Genomic DNA, 17,752 nt, shown 5'->3' with positions numbered 1-17,752 from the left:
TGGACTCCAATTTCTTGATTTCTTGGTTTTTCACAAGGATTAGGGTTTCAGGGATCCGGGTTTCCATTTACGGAGCGTTTTAGGACATTTTTGTGCGAGTCGTTACAGTAGACATCAAAGTGCTACGCGATGAGGTGATATCAAGTTTCCAACACTTTGAAGAATTAGATGAAGCCGTAAAAAGATTACATGAGAGTAGATGCTAGTAAAAAATCATAAGCAAGATCAAAGGAATCTTTGGACTGACTAGATGAATGTGTGGATAGATTTGCACAATTTGGATTATAACCTAACACAATTGTTATATTTTATATCTCCTAGTTTATTGTTTATAGCACATGACAATCTTTAAAAGCCAGCACAAATTCAGCATGTTGTACTACTGGTTTCTATTAGTTTATAATCAACACATCTTTGTTTGTATAAATCCAGTACACACTTGTATTTAAATGCAGTACAATATCATATTGTTTTATAAAAACAACACATTTTGTTATATCTAGTACATGCTCAGGTTGTTTTGTTTGGAATTAACAGAAAACAATACAATAGCACATTTTGTTATATTTTTGCATAAAAAAGCAAGACTGAAGGAGATTGAAGGAATCTATAGGAAAGATTGGATGAATATAAAAACGTATAACTTTGGTTCTTTGTTTCTGATTAATAGATATCAACACATTTTGTTGTATTTTGCAGCTCTCAGTTTAAAAACCAACAAGTCTTTATTTGTATAAATCCAGTACATCATCTTCATCTTTATATCGTACAATAACGCTGTTTTGTAAGTGTTCATATACAGTACACATTTTGGTTCTTTTGTTTGTAATTAATATAAAACAATACAATTTGAATTATCAACCAACATATTTTGTTATAATTTGCATCTCTTAATTTATAAACCAACACATCTTTGTTAAAATAACGCATATTTAAGTCCACTACAATATACAATATTGTGTATGGTAAAGGTTAAAATATAGTACATTCATGTGAATGCTCAAATACGGTACACACACATATTATGTACATAGATAAGCTTGTATAAATCTATATATTGTTATTGTACATAATGTTAAATTGTACAATTTGGGTTATTGGTTTAAAAACTAGCACATTGTTATGTAAACATCATTAACATGGCATGTATTATATATTGTGAAGGTCAAAATAGTACATCCGTGTATAATTGGTTTTGTATACGTTAGATTACATTTTGGACAATACAGAAAAAACAACACATATTTATAGAAACAAAATAGAAAAAAAAAACAAAGACATAAGGTCAATTACATATGTAAAAGCAACACTAACTTCTAGGAGCTACCGGCACCATGTCTTGTAGCATTTTGATCGTCATTAGAAGAACCAGCACGTAAGTCTTTAAATTTTGAACAACTTCGACTATTGTGTGCAGGCTATGTACATATTAAACACCACCTTGATTTTTTCCTTTTCTGCATCAATTGATAGCTCACAAAAATACATGAAAAGTTTATGTGAACCACTCCCATTGGTTCTAATTCGAATAGGTCTTTTAATGGTTACAAAAGATGACATTTCACCCGAAACAATATTTGAAAACCTTTCATTTTTCCCCTTCTATTGAAGCAACCCATAAAGTATCCACCTTGACATCATATCCTTTACTTGATCCTTGTAAATCGATAATTGGCCGATATTCGTCACCAGCATGCTGAATAGTTGAATACAGGATATCATAGATCATGCTATCAACATCCTCGATATTGTCACCAACACCATCTCGAGTAATGGAAGAGTGCACTGACTTATTCATAACAACATCCCTATAGTCCCTCTTTTTATAACAAAATTTTATGGGAACTCCTGAATACGACAACGCCACGAAGCACAAAAATTATTCGTATAGAGCAAATGCTACAGCTTGTACTTGTTTCAACTTCGTGTAATTACAATATCCATTTGTCTACAAAGATCCTACAAAAACATACAATAAATGTTTAAAAAACAGCACAAAAATGTTAGTATTGTTAAAATACAACACATTTTTAAAATAGTAAAAAACACATCCTATTACAACTTGTGTTATTATCTATTATCTATATTAAAACAAAACACTTTGGTGCCACTTGGCATTTGCTTAGGTTGCTTGATGACACTTGGCATCTCATCCTCTCCTCTTTTTTTCCTTTGAGCGGCAAAATATTTCTTCCTTCCTACGCTCTTTTTGTTTTTGAAACCGCTAGAATTTTGGAAACTAATCAATTCTCTCAATCAATTGAAATCATTATCCACCCAAACCCTAAATCATTCTTTTAACGGTTTCTCTCTGGCTTCACTCTACATCCTCTTCAAATCAAACTTGGATCCATGGATTATTTTCAATGAAGAATCTAACTAATGTTGGTAATCATATTCAAAGATTTTCTTTTTCTTCTTCATCTAATTGTTGCAAGCCCTAATCGCGATCACTTCTTTCAATTTTGGTGTTAGATTTTTGGTTTTTGGAGGCTGAATTGTGATTTTGTTATTGTAAACCGTAAATTATCTTAATTAGGGTTTCATTTTAACGTGTTTTCTTAATCTTAATTAGATTAATACTGATTCGTTGGGGATTCTTCCATCATTTTCTTGATTTGATTATCCTTAACTTGATATGCTTTAGGTTGATTTCGTGATTAATATCTTACAATATTTATGAACTAAAGCCTAGATCTGTTTATTGAAAGTGAAATATAATTTTAATCTATATTTTTTGAAGCTGAATGTTTGATTTTGTTTTTGTGAACAGTAAGTTATTATCATTCAGATGAAATTCATGGTTGATATAGAACTTTGGATCGATGATTCTGTGAAACCCTAATTGGCGTTCAGCATTCTCATTCTCCATTTGTTTTTCTAAAATGCTATATATAATTGAACTGTTTGTTTTTCAAGGTATGAAGTTCATTGACTTTGTTGATGCTAGAGGATCTGCCATTTGTGTTTTGCCATATATAATTGTAAGTCAAAATGCTATAATTTTTTAATTTTTTTTTTTTGAATTAGGGATGCAGCTGCTCTTGCTGAATTTTTGTCTTGGCTGGAGGAGGAAATAAACAAAGATGTGCGTGTCACAGAGGTAGAAATTGCAGACAAACTTCATGAGCTTTGCACAAGTCTAGCTGGGTTTATTGATAATAGCTTGGATACTACAAGTGGTATTATGGTGTAAGCATGTTAATTTATTTTACTCTAGATTCCAAGAAGATCTGGGTATTCTGGTGAATAAAAGCATAGTTAAATTACAAATGATTTTTATAAAATCTGAAACAAGGTTAATAACATAACCATAGAGATATATGACAGGTCAAGTTGGGTTGAAATTATAAAAAAAGAACGGGAGGAATTGGTCGTTTAGGTTTTATGAGAACGCTTCACATATCATATTTTTTAGGAATACTCAGTAGAGATCTGTGAGTGGTCTGGATCAAGTTGGAGCTTGGGAGCTGCTGCTGATACAGAAGCCAACACTGGTACTCTTCTGCTCACATATTCATCTAGACAGGTTGCTCTTTGAATTTGGCTTCCTCTTCTGCACATTGAGTCTAGGGTGAAGTCTATAAAGGCATACAATATCCCTTTCACTCTCCATTGTTGATATGGTTGTATTTTCTGGTAAGTGGATTTATTATAGTTTATAATTATATAGAGAGATTTTTATTTTCTTTAGTTTATGAACTGAATTTGTGAAGTGTATGTACAGGGTGTTGGTTATTGAAAGAAGCTTTGCTATCGTTTGAAGAAATCAGGTTCGCGAATTTCATGTTTCACTTACATGCTATGCTTGAATTGAACTGTTTGTTGAAGTTGTTTGGACTAATTGACCAATTTTGATGAACTTTTTGTTGAAGCAATAAATAGTGACACATTATCACATCATCTCCTTTTGTTGTAATCGTAGATGGTAACAAGTTATGTTTCATGATTCTAGCATCAGATTTTTTGTTTTCCATTCTTTATATCGTGATATTCTTCAAGTATGATATAACAAGTGGTTATTATTATCAAATCATAGAGCAATATATTTGATCTGTATACTTGCCATCTCTCTGTTATAAGTATCCATACATGCAAATGGGTCCTAAAATTCAAACCAGCATCTAATAGTGGTTTGTTTTTGTTGCACACCAATTGTAACTAATTATTCCGTTACTTAAATTCTCATGCAATCTTTCACTTTGTTTGTACAGTAAAGATAGAATGATGATAAATTATGTCGATGTTGATAAGTTCTATTGAATTACATAATTTGTGTACATATTACACAGTAGCTTTAGAGGCTCATAAATGTGTATGAAATCTTATTAAGGTACCATTGAATAAGGATGCATAACTATATATCGATATCGCGTATCAAATGACAAAAGTTTCTTATTTTTCTACATATCTATAGTTATCGATTTTAATAATATACTTATTGTATCTATGCAAGCAGGGATTGATATAGAGAAGGTCTTGGAATGTTTACGAACAACTTTTCGCGCTTCACTGGCTAGGCGTTCTTCATCACTGTGTTGGCGTCTCCTATCTTCACCACTGCCGGCACATCACAACCGTTTCACCAGATTGTTGCATCAAAGAAATGAGTAGACTTTCTCAACACCAGACTGTTGCATTAAGGTAACTACCGTAACTTATTACATGATTAATTTAGGTTTTTTAGTTTGAATCGGATTTGATTTTGAAATATGATAAAAATCATGATCAACTCAAAATCTTTAAGTTCTATCTAATATATATGTTCACTTCTTTTAGCACTGTCAGGAACCTGTAAAATTACTCCGCGTAGTTGATATTTGACCTTCTAATTGCATGACTATGTTTGTTTGCTTTGGTCTTGCAAAAGAAATAAGTGGTGGCTGCTACATGAGGTGCCACTATTTAAAAAAAAAAGATGTTTCCAATATCTTGAATAACTTTTGTAAAAAGGAAATTTCTATCTTATTACGTTTCAGACTTTCAGCAGTTCATGTTTTATGCCAATAGGTCTTTTATTAATGCTAATTGTTTTCTTATAATAATTTTGTGCTAATAGTTTAACTATCATTCTTTTCTTAAAATCTTTGCAATCACAAAGAAGCCAGAGATTGATTAGGCTCCTTGCAATGGCTGGATTCGAGTTCCAAAATGGTCGTTCTATTTCTATATATAATGGCATTGCGGTGAGTAGTGAATTCAAGAATACAATTCTAGAGGTAACGTAATCATCTTTTAGTGTCAAGTTTGTTATTTGTTAACATCTTAAAGATTTTATTACGATATGCATACTTTTGATGATATCTGTTGTTTTATAGAAGAAGAATTAAAAAGGTGAAGAATTAAGTTGGGACCCAAATTAGAGGAAGAATGAACACATGACTGGTTGAAATTACTAATATACGATAAAATTACTAATACAAGGAGATATTTAGAAATTTATGAATTGTTTGCAGCTAGATTTGTGATTATAATTGCAATCCACTTACTTTATAATGTAATATTTAATTTCACTGATAACACTACATAACCTCTCTTCGTTTCACCGTCACCCTCCATACACCACCATAAAGGTTACCGATTGACTGATGACACTTGGCATCTCATCCTCTTCTCTTTTTTTCCTTTGAGCGGCAAAATATTTCTTCCTTCCTACGCTCTTTTTGTTTTTGAAACCGCCAGAATTTTGGAAACTAATCAATTCACTCAATCAATTGAAATCATTATCCACCCAAACCCTAAATCATTCTTTCAACGGTTTCTCTCTGGCTTCACTCTACATCCTCTTCAAATCAAACTTGGATCCATGGATTATTTTCAATGAAGAATCTAACTAACGTTGGTAATCATATTCAAAGATTTTCTTTTTCTTCTTCATCTAATTGTCGCAAGCCCTAATCGCGATCACTTCTTTCAATTTTGGTGTTAGATTTTTGGTTTTTGGAGGCTGAATTGTGATTTTGTTATTGTAAACCGTAAATTATCTTAATTAGGGTTTCATTTTAACGTGTTTTCTTAATCTTAATTAGATTAATACTGATTCGTTGGGGATTCTTCCATCATTTTCTTGATTTGATTATCCTTAACTTGATATGCTTTAGGTTGATTTCGTGATTTATATCTTACAATATTTATGAACTAAAGCCTAGATCTGTTTATTGAAAGTGAAAATAATTTTAATCTATATTTTTTGAAGCTGAATGTTTGATTTTGTTTTTGTGAACAGTAAGTTATTATCATTCAGATGAAATTCATGGTTGATATAGAACTTTGTATCGATGATTCTGTGAAACCCTAATTGGCATTCAGCATTCTCATTCTCCATTTGTTTTTCTAAAATGCTATATATAATTGAACTGTTTGTTTTTCAAAGTATGAAGTTCATTGACTTTGTTGATGCTAGAGGATCTGCCATTTGTGTTTTTGCCATATATAATTGTAAGTCAAAATGCTATAATTTTTTAATTTTTTTTTTTGAATTAGGGATGCAGCTGCTCTTGCTGAATTTTTGTCTTGGCTGGAGGAGGAAATAAACAAAGATGTGCGTGTCACAGAGGTAGAAATTGCAGACAAACTTCATGAGCTTTGCACAAGTCTAGCTGGGTTTATTGATAATAGCTTGGATACTACAAGTGGTATTCTGGTGTAAGCATGTTAATTTATTTTACTCTAGATTCCAAGAAGATCTGGGTATTCTGGTGAATAAAAGCATAGTTAAATTACAAATGATTTTTATAAAATCTGAAACAAGGTTAATAACATAACCATAGAGATATATGACAGGTCAAGTTGGGTTGAAATTATAAAAAAAGAACGGGAGGAATTGGTCGTTTAGGTTTTATGAGAACGCTTCACATATCATATTTTTTAGGAATACTCAGTAGAGATCTGTGAGTGGTCTGGATCAAGTTGGAGCTTGGGAGCTGCTGCTGATACAGAAGCCAACACTGGTACTCTTCTGCTCACATATTCATCTAGACAGGTTGCTCTTTGAATTTGGCTTCCTCTTCTGCACATTGAGTCTAGGGTGAAGTCTATAAAGGCATACAATATCCCTTTCACTCTCCATTGTTGATATGGTTGTATTTTCTGGTAAGTGGATTTATTATAGTTTATAATTATATAGAGAGATTTTTATTTTCTGTAGTTTATGAACTGAATTTGTGAAGTGTATGTACAGGGTGTTGGTTATTGAAAGAAGCTTTGCTATCGTTTGAAGAAATCAGGTTCGCGAATTTCATGTTTCACTTACATGCTATGCTTGAATTGAACTGTTTGTTGAAGTTGTTTGGACTAATTGACCAATTTTGATGAACTTTTTGTTGAAGCAATAAATAGTGACACATTATCACATCATCTCCTTTTGTTGTAATCGTAGATGGTAACAAGTTATGTTTCATGATTCTAGCATCAGATTTTTTGTTTTCCATTCTTTATATCGTGATATTCTTCAAGTATGATGTAACAAGTGGTTATTATTATCAAATCATAGAGCAATATATTTGATCTGTATACTTGCCATCTCTCTGTTATAAGTATCCATACATGCAAATGGGTCCTAAAATTCAAACCAGCATCTAATAGTGGTTTGTTTTTGTTGCACACCAATTGTAACTAATTATTCCGTTACTTAAATTCTCATGCAATCTTTCACTTTGTTTGTACAGTAAAGATAGAATGATGATAAATTATGTCGATGTTGATAAGTTCTATTGAATTACATAATTTGTGTACATATTACACAGTAGCTTTAGAGGCTCATAAATGTGTATGAAATCTTATTAAGGTACCATTGAATAAGGATGCATAACTATATATCGATATCGCGTATCAAATGACAAAAGTTTCTTATTTTTCTACATATCTATAGTTATCGATTTTAATAATATACTTATTGTATCTATGCAAGCAGGGATTGATATAGAGAAGGTCTTGAAATGTTTACGAACAACTTTTCGCGCTTCACTGGCTAGGCGTTCTTCATCACTGTGTTGGCGTCTCCTATCTTCACCACTGCCGGCACATCACAACCGTTTCACCAGATTGTTGCATCAAAGAAATGAGTAGACTTTCTCAACACCAGACTGTTGCATTAAGGTAACTACCGTAACTTATTACATGATTAATTTAGGTTTTTTAGTTTGAATCGGATTTGATTTTGAAATATGATAAAAATCATGATCAACTCAAAATCTTTAAGTTCTATCTAATATATATGTTCACTTCTTTTAGCACTGTCAGGAACCTGTAAAATTACTCCGCGTAGTTGATATTTGACCTTCTAATTGCATGACTATGTTTGTTTGCTTTGGTCTTGCAAAAGAAATAAGTGGTGGCTGCTACATGAGGTACCACTATTTAAAAAAAAAGATGTTTCCAATATCTTGAATAACTTTTGTAAAAAGGAAATTTCTATCTTATTACGTTTCAGACTTTCAGCAGTTCATGTTTTATGCCAATAGGTCTTTTATTAATGCTAATTGTTTTCTTATAATAATTTTGTGCTAATAGTTTAACTATCATTCTTTTCTTAAAATCTTTGCAATCACAAAGAAGCCAGAGATTGATTAGGCTCCTTGCAATGGCTGGATTCGAGTTCCAAAATGGTCGTTCTATTTCTATATATAATGGCATTGCGGTGAGTAGTGAATTCAAGAATACAATTCTAGAGGTAACGTAATCATCTTTTAGTGTCAAGTTTGTTATTTGTTAACATCTTAAAGATTTTATTACGATATGCATACTTTTGATGATATCTGTTGTTTTATAGAAGAAGAATTAAAAAGGTGAAGAATTAAGTTGGGACCCAAATTAGAGGAAGAATGAACACATGACTGGTTGAAATTACTAATATACGATAAAATTACTAATACAAGGAGATATTTAGAAATTTATGAATTGTTTGCAGCTAGATTTGTGATTATAATTGCAATCCACTTACTTTATAATGTAATATTTAATTTCACTGATAACACTACATAACCTCTCTTCGTTTCACCGTCACCCTCCATACACCACCATAAAGGTTACCGATTGACTGATGACACTTGGCATCTCATCCTCTTCTCTTTTTTTCCTTTGAGCGGCAAAATATTTCTTCCTTCCTACGCTCTTTTTGTTTTTGAAACCGCCAGAATTTTGGAAACTAATCAATTCACTCAATCAATTGAAATCATTATCCACCCAAACCCTAAATCATTCTTTCAACGGTTTCTCTCTGGCTTCACTCTACATCCTCTTCAAATCAAACTTGGATCCATGGATTATTTTCAATGAAGAATCTAACTAACGTTGGTAATCATATTCAAAGATTTTCTTTTTCTTCTTCATCTAATTGTCGCAAGCCCTAATCGCGATCACTTCTTTCAATTTTGGTGTTAGATTTTTGGTTTTTGGAGGCTGAATTGTGATTTTGTTATTGTAAACCGTAAATTATCTTAATTAGGGTTTCATTTTAACGTGTTTTCTTAATCTTAATTAGATTAATACTGATTCGTTGGGGATTCTTCCATCATTTTCTTGATTTGATTATCCTTAACTTGATATGCTTTAGGTTGATTTCGTGATTTATATCTTACAATATTTATGAACTAAACCCTAGATCTGTTTATTGAAAGTGAAATATAATTTTAATCTATATTTTTTGAAGCTGAATGTTTGATTTTGTTTTTGTGAACAGTAAGTTATTATCATTCAGATGAAATTCATGGTTGATATAGAACTTTGGATCGATGATTCTGTGAAACCCTAATTGGCGTTCAGCATTCTCATTCTCCATTTGTTTTTCTAAAATGCTATATATAATTGAACTGTTTGTTTTTCAAGGTATGAAGTTCATTGACTTTGTTGATGCTAGAGGATCTGCCATTTGTGTTTTTGCCATATATAATTGTAAGTCAAAATGCTATAATTTTTTAATTTTTTTTTTTGAATTAGGGATGCAGCTGCTCTTGCTGAATTTTTGTCTTGGCTGGAGGAGGAAATAAACAAAGATGTGCGTGTCACAGAGGTAGAAATTGCAGACAAACTTCATGAGCTTTGCACAAGTCTAGCTGGGTTTATTGATAATAGCTTGGATACTACAAGTGGTATTATGGTGTAAGCATGTTAATTTATTTTACTCTAGATTCCAAGAAGATCTGGGTATTCTGGTGAATAAAAGCATAGTTAAATTACAAATGATTTTTATAAAATCTGAAACAAGGTTAATAACATAACCATAGAGATATATGACAGGTCAAGTTGGGTTGAAATTATAAAAAAAAATGGGAGGAATTGGTCGTTTAGGTTTTATGAGAACGCTTCACATATCATATTTTTTAGGAATACTCAGTAGAGATCTGTGAGTGGTTTGGATCAAGTTGGAGCTTGGGAGCTGCTGCTGATATAGAAGCCAACACTGGTACTCTTCTGCTCACATATTCATCTAGACAGGTTGCTCTTTGAATTTGGCTTCCTCTTCTGCACATTGAGTCTAGGGTGAAGTCTATAAAGGCATACAATATCCCTTTCACTCTCCATTGTTGATATGGTTGTATTTTCTGGTAAGTGGATTTATTATAGTTTATAATTATATAGAGAGATTTTTATTTTCTGTAGTTTATGAACTGAATTTGTGAAGTGTATGTACAGGGTGTTGGTTATTGAAAGAAGCTTTGCTATCGTTTAAAGAAATCAGGTTCGCGAATTTCATGTTTCACTTACATGCTATGCTTGAATTGAACTGTTTGTTGAAGTTGTTTGGACTAATTGACCAATTTTGATGAACTTTTTGTTGAAGCAATAAATAGTGACACATTATCACATCATCTCCTTTTGTTGTAATCGTAGATGGTAACAAGTTATGTTTCATGATTCTAGCATCAGATTTTTTGTTTTCCATTCTTTATATCGTGATATTCTTCAAGTATGATGTAACAAGTGGTTATTATTATCAAATCATAGAGCAATATATTTGATCTGTATACTTGCCATCTATCTGTTATAAGTATCCATACATGCAAATGGGTCCTAAAATTCAAACCAGCATCTAATAGTGGTTTGTTTTTGTTGCACACCAATTGTAACTAATTTTCTGTTACTTAAATTCTCATGCAATCTTTCACTTTGTTTGTACAGTAAAGATAGAATGATGATAAATTATGTCGATGTTGATAAGTTCTATTGAATTACATAATTTGTGTACATATTACACAGTAGCTTTAGAGGCTCATAAATGTGTATGAAATCTTATTAAGGTACCATTGAATAAGGATGCATAACTATATATCGATATCGCGTATCAAATGACAAAAGTTTCTTATTTTTCTACATATCTATAGTTATCGATTTTAATAATATACTTATTGTATCTATGCAAGCAGGGATTGATATAGAGAAGGTCTTGAAATGTTTACGAACAACTTTTCGCGCTTCACTGGCTAGGCGTTCTTCATCACTGTGTTGGCGTCTCCTATCTTCACCACTGCCGGCACATCACAACCGTTTCACCAGATTGTTGCATCAAAGAAATGAGTAGACTTTCTCAACACCAGACTGTTGCATTAAGGTAACTACCGTAACTTATTACATGATTAATTTAGGTTTTTTAGTTTGAATCGGATTTGATTTTGAAATATGATAAAAATCATGATCAACTCAAAATCTTTAAGTTCTATCTAATATATATGTTCACTTCTTTTAGCACTGTCAGGAACCTGTAAAATTACTCCGCGTAGTTGATATTTGACCTTCTAATTGCATGACTATGTTTGTTTGCTTTGGTCTTGCAAAAGAAATAAGTGGTGGCTGCTACATGAGGTACCACTATTTAAAAAAAAAAAAGATGTTTCCAATATCTTGAATAACTTTTGTAAAAAGGAAATTTCTATCTTATTACGTTTCAGACTTTCAGCAGTTCATGTTTTATGCCAATAGGTCTTTTATTAATGCTAATTGTTTTCTTATAATAATTTTGTGCTAATAGTTTAACTATCATTCTTTTCTTAAAATCTTTGCAATCACAAAGAAGCCAGAGATTGATTAGGCTACTTGCAATGGCTGGATTCGAGTTCCAAAAGGGTCGTTCTATTTCTATATATAATGGCATTGCGGTGAGTAGTGAATTCAAGAATACAATTCTAGAGGTAACGTAATCATCTTTTAGTGTCAAGTTTGTTATTTGTTAACATCTTAAAGATTTTATTACGATATGCATACTTTTAATGATATCTGTTGTTTTGTAGAAGAAGAATTAAAAAGGTGAAGAATTAAGTTGGGACCCAAATTAGAGGAAGAATGAACACATGACTGGTTGAAATTACTAATATACGATAAAATTACTAATACAAGGAGATATTTAGAAATTTATGAATTGTTTGCAGCTAGATTTGTGATTATAATTGCAATCCACTTACTTTATAATGTAATATTTAATTTCACTGATAACACTACATAACCTCTCTTCATTTCACCGTCACCCTCCATACACCACCATAAAGGTTACCGATTGACTGAACTGGGTTCATCACAGTTGCAAACAATTACCTCAGTGGTACCATACCAACTGAATTGGGTTCATCACAGTTGCAATCAATGTAAAAATCTATTTATATAATCTTTTTGTTTATTAACTTAAGCTTTGAATATTTAGTTTATGTTTTCACAACATTGACCCATTGACTACGCAGCTCTCTTCTTGGAAACCACTTTTTTGGAAAGATAGCAGCGGAACTGGGAAATATTAGGCTACACGGTATCGTCCCGTCCTCCACCCGGCGCCGCCACCGTGTCACCGTCCCTCCACGCCGCCCCCCTCCGTCCCCCCCTCCGTCCCGTCCTCTTCGTCCTCTGTTCGCTGTTTGCGACGGAGCAAACAGGTGGGCCCCCCCTCTGCGACGCCCGTCCTCCCACGCCGCCGCCCCCGTCTTCATCCCGTCCTCCCACGACGCCCGTCACCATACCGGAAAGCCTTACAAAACTTTGACATATTTGTACGTTGTATTTATTTTCTATTTGGTAGTGTTTGTTATTAACCGTCCAATTTATTAGATGACTATGTCATAATATTGAGCTACTTACTACCATTAATTATAAAGTAAAGTACACGGATGGTCCCTGTCGTTTACCAAAATTTTGGATTCAGTCTCTATATTTCCAAAAGTACACGGATGGTCCCTGTGGTTTGCACTTTGTAACACATTTAGTCCCCCCTTTTTCTAAAAGTACATGGATAGTCTTTGTGATTTGCACTTTGTAATGCATTTAGTCCCTAACATGAACATGCTAAAAGCTTTAGATTTGTTGGCTGGGGACTAAATGCGTTACAAAGTGCAAACCACACGACAGGGACCATCTGTGTACGTTTTAGAAAACTAGAAACCAAATCCAAAATATTGGTAAACGATAGGGACCGTCCGTGTACTTTACTCTTAATTCTAGGAAAACGTATGTTTAATATTGTTATTTATGGTGATGTAACTAACTATACATTTTACATAGGAACCTTGAAGCAAATAACTTTTCGGGGACTGTTCCTTCTTATTTGGGGAGATTAATAAATTTACAAACATTGTAAGGCTGTTTGGCTCTCGGTTTGTTTGTTTGTTCTTCGATTACTCACATATTTTAACTTATTTTGTTCTTTGATACTTTACTCCAGGATTTTGTCCTCAAACCGGTTGACGGAAACGTTGCCAACATCCCTTGCTGAATTAAGCAATTTAAAAGACATGTGCAAGAGCCTAACGGTAGCCGGACGATATTTGTATTGTTTGTTTAATTGGACTGTAAAAATAGTGCGTTGGTTTTGTAACTTCGTTTGATACATTACGTATGAGCGGGTAGAGGAATGGATTTCGTTACTTGAACGTTTATCTATTTCAAATGATTATTTCAACAATTTTAAGTTATATATTTGTGTTAAGCCACCCGCGAAACTCGCGGGATCTTAGGCTAGTTTTATAATATAGAACGTATGTTTTTTCCAATTTAGTTTGTAATGAATGCAAAAACAAAGTAGAAATTGAATCTATTGTGATAAACAACACCAAAACCGTCATCTAGTGTGCCAAACTGCCAATATTATTAAGGGTTATTGAATTTTATCACCCTTAACTATTGGCCATTGGCCATTGTCACCCCCAACTATCACTTTGATGCCTGTCACCCCCCAACTTAACACTTAGTGTGTTCTGTCACCAGATCACCAACTTTTGATCCTGTTACTATACTTTTGGAGGTGTTCTAAGATCCCTAAAACCTTCCCAAGATCCCTATGACACCCCAAAAAGTGTAGTAACAGGATCAAAAGTTAGTGATGAGTTAACGACATGGTGACAGAACACATTAAGTGTTAAGATGGTGGTGACGGGCGTCAAAGTAATAGTTAAGGGTAGCAGCGACCAATAGCCAATAGTTAAGGGTGATAAAGTCTAATAACCCTATTATTAAAGGATCTCCGACATTCTTTTGTACACACAAAGTACTTATTGTTGAGTTTTTTTCCAAATAGGTGTAGGTGGAAAAACTATTTACTAAAATAGGTGATTTGAAAAATATTTATCAAAATGGGTGTTTTTCTTTATTTTCTTTCTTTTACTAATTATATTATAAATCTTCTTTTTTTAGTTCAATCAACCTATTATCACTTTTATACTCTTTTTCTTCAATCAACTATATATATGCAAATGATTCCAGCTCAGTTGGTTGATGCATTGGAAATGATGGAGAAGGACTCAGGTTCGACTATTGATCTCACCCGAGTTTTCTACTACAGTGCATTTACTCCAAAGGGTCGGCTCTTGTGGAGGGTACAACTCCTGTCATGTGGCAGAAAGCAGGAAATTTTCTCGGGGACAACGTAACGCCCCTCTCGACCAGGCGTGGGCCCGGTTAAGACAACATAGTCCTTGTAATGAGTGGTGGCGGGCCTGTGTCTTGCGGGTGTGAATTAGCCGTCTGTTGTGAAGTTCACCTGTCAAAAAAAACTATATATATATATATATATATATATATATATATATATATATATATATATATATATATATATATATATATATTTTAAAATAGTTTCTTATTTTATGATGGAACCATGTTAAAACAAATTGAAATTCTTGAGAAATACCTCTCACCTACTATTTTTATATATTTTTTTGAGGTACTATTTCATTTACTATTTGGTTTGTGTAAATAATTAACAATTCAATACTCTTGTTAATTTTAATTTTATGGAATTAATAATGAAGAGAGAAAACTTTATATTTGAATTATTTAACTTATGTAAATATAAAGGAAATAAAAGAAAAACCTTAAAAAAGAAAAAAAAAGATATAATAATAATTTAGTTAAAAGTAAAATAAAAAGCATTTTAAGTTGTTTAAAAAACATGATATTGAATAAAAAACAAAAGTAAAAAATAAAATATATTTGTTTAAATTAATAAAACAAATAAAAATACTCATTTTGGTAAATATTTTTTCTAAATCACCTAGTTTGGTAAAAATTTTTTCTACCACTATCATTTTGGAAAAAAAAACTTAAAAAACACCTATTTTAGAAAAGATTTTTCAAATCACCAATTTTGGTAAATATTTTTTCCATCACCACCCTTTTGAGAAAAAACTCCTTATTGTTAATAGCACCATTTGTTGAGTATTGAGTATGTTGGAGATATGTATCTCCGACCGTAATTAAAGTCAACGTAATCAACTCGGTATGATCCGAAGAGTTACACGTTGGTACACGAATCGTATATGTTCACGAGTAGGTGGATTATTATTTGTGAAATAATAATAATAGTTTAAACCCGATGAAGTTAATATTAATTAGATTATTATTAAGAGGATTATAATTGTATAATGTTAAAGGGCCTTAATGTAAGATTGTGTTTTATAAAAAGATGGTTGAGGTGCAAACCCTAGACACACTTTTTATTAAAAACACAAAAACCCATGCTTCCCTCCCAAGTTTGGCCGCCCCCCCTCTTAGCGCCACTGCCGCCTCCTTCTTGGCCAGTTCTACCTTTGGGTATCTTGTGCTCGGTTGTGGACTTCCTACTAGCGAGGATTCGTTGTAACCCGCGTGTTACAATCCCGGTGTAGTCGTCAAAGGTTGATTACTAAAACCTTCTAATGTTGTTTATTCCTTTTTTATTTGTTTATACGCGTATAACCTTGATCCTGATTAGGAATATTTACTAATCGGATTAATAAACCAAAATTATAGTTTATATATATATAGGGTAGGGATATGGTAAAAAGTGTCTAAAATGTGAGAAGGGTAAGAAATGTTTTAAACCATTGGATATTTGATTTAATGGTTGAGATCAATAGGGTATAAAAATGTAAATTGTGTTTTAATTAGAAGGACCTTATGTAAAATTGAAGGGCAATAGTGTCTTTTCCAATGTTTCAAATATGGTAACCGTATCCTACACAACCAAAACCCCCCATTAATCTCCTAAAAACTAGCTATTCAAATTTAATTGCTAAATTATATCGATCCTCAATTCTAAAAATACAAAAATATGTAACTGCTGCAAGAAACGTATAACACTATACATCCATCATATAACACTATACATCCATCATATAACACTATACATCTATCATATAACACTATATAACACTATACATCTATTATAGACATGCTACCAGAAAAATATAACACTATATAACACTATGCATCTGTAGGACCGGTTTTGAATCCGAAACGATTGCGAAACGTACGTATAATGTGCGGAATCCGTACACGAACGCGACCTAACACACGTGACGTAATATAAACGTGATTCTATTAATCAAATCTGAAAACGTACAAGAACCTGAATCACGATGTCACTTTCTCTCTCTAGTTTCTCGCTACGGCTCGGATTGACGAAGGCTATAGACATGAATGTACTAACAGACTCCCCCTTGGATATTGCCGCAGTCAATCTCGTAGCGTCTTGTCTTTCTCTCTTTGAGTCTTCTTGAAACTTTAACACTTTTTCATCAATGTAGACTTTCTCTTGTTTGAACAGAATCCCAGTGGATCTGTCTTCAGCTTCAGCTCCCCCTTTCGGTAAACTCTTCACTTCATCAGGCTCCCCCTTTCGTCAAGCTTCCGTGCTTTTGGGATCGACACCTGGCTTTCCGGTTACAAGCTCTTCTAGGCACGATACCTGGCTCTTTGCACGCTTCCGTTTGCGTTGAGCTCGTCTTCAGACTCCCCCTTAGACTCGGCTTTCGGGATCGTAGTCTGGAGTAACATCTGCAACACTCAAACAAACCAGTAATCAAATTCTCTAACTCACTCCCCCTATCAATAAACTTCACAGATATGGCAGCGTTAAAGAATCCAACTCCCTCACAGTTAATCGTCCAAGTCCAAACTAATGACCTTGGAGATATCACAAACTGTTTTTGAATTTTTTTTTATTTTAATTCAAGTATCAAATTAATGAACTTGTTTTATTTTCAGAAACACAATCAGCTTACTTAGATTTTAAAACTCAACAACTCAGACATCGGTTGTCGAAAATAACGCAGAAATCGAAATCTTTTTGTATTTTCTGAAAATATAAAGCAGTAAAGAAATATATACAAACATATTTACAGACAATATTTTTGTTTGAGTATGCGACAGAGGATCATATCAGTTTTTGACAAATTACTAGTACCGTTAAGCTTTAATTCATACTCAGAATTAAACAATTCACATAGACTGTTTCTAAATTCTCACACAAGTTTCAATTTACTCAGGATACTATTTAGATGTCTTATGAACTTAGCTC

Source organism: Helianthus annuus, chromosome 15 (genome assembly GCF_002127325.2).
Source record: "Helianthus annuus cultivar XRQ/B chromosome 15, HanXRQr2.0-SUNRISE, whole genome shotgun sequence".
Classification (NCBI taxonomy): Eukaryota; Viridiplantae; Streptophyta; class Magnoliopsida; order Asterales; family Asteraceae; genus Helianthus; species Helianthus annuus.
The sequence above is the reverse complement of the archived record's forward strand: the minus strand, read 5'-3'. Positions refer to the sequence as shown.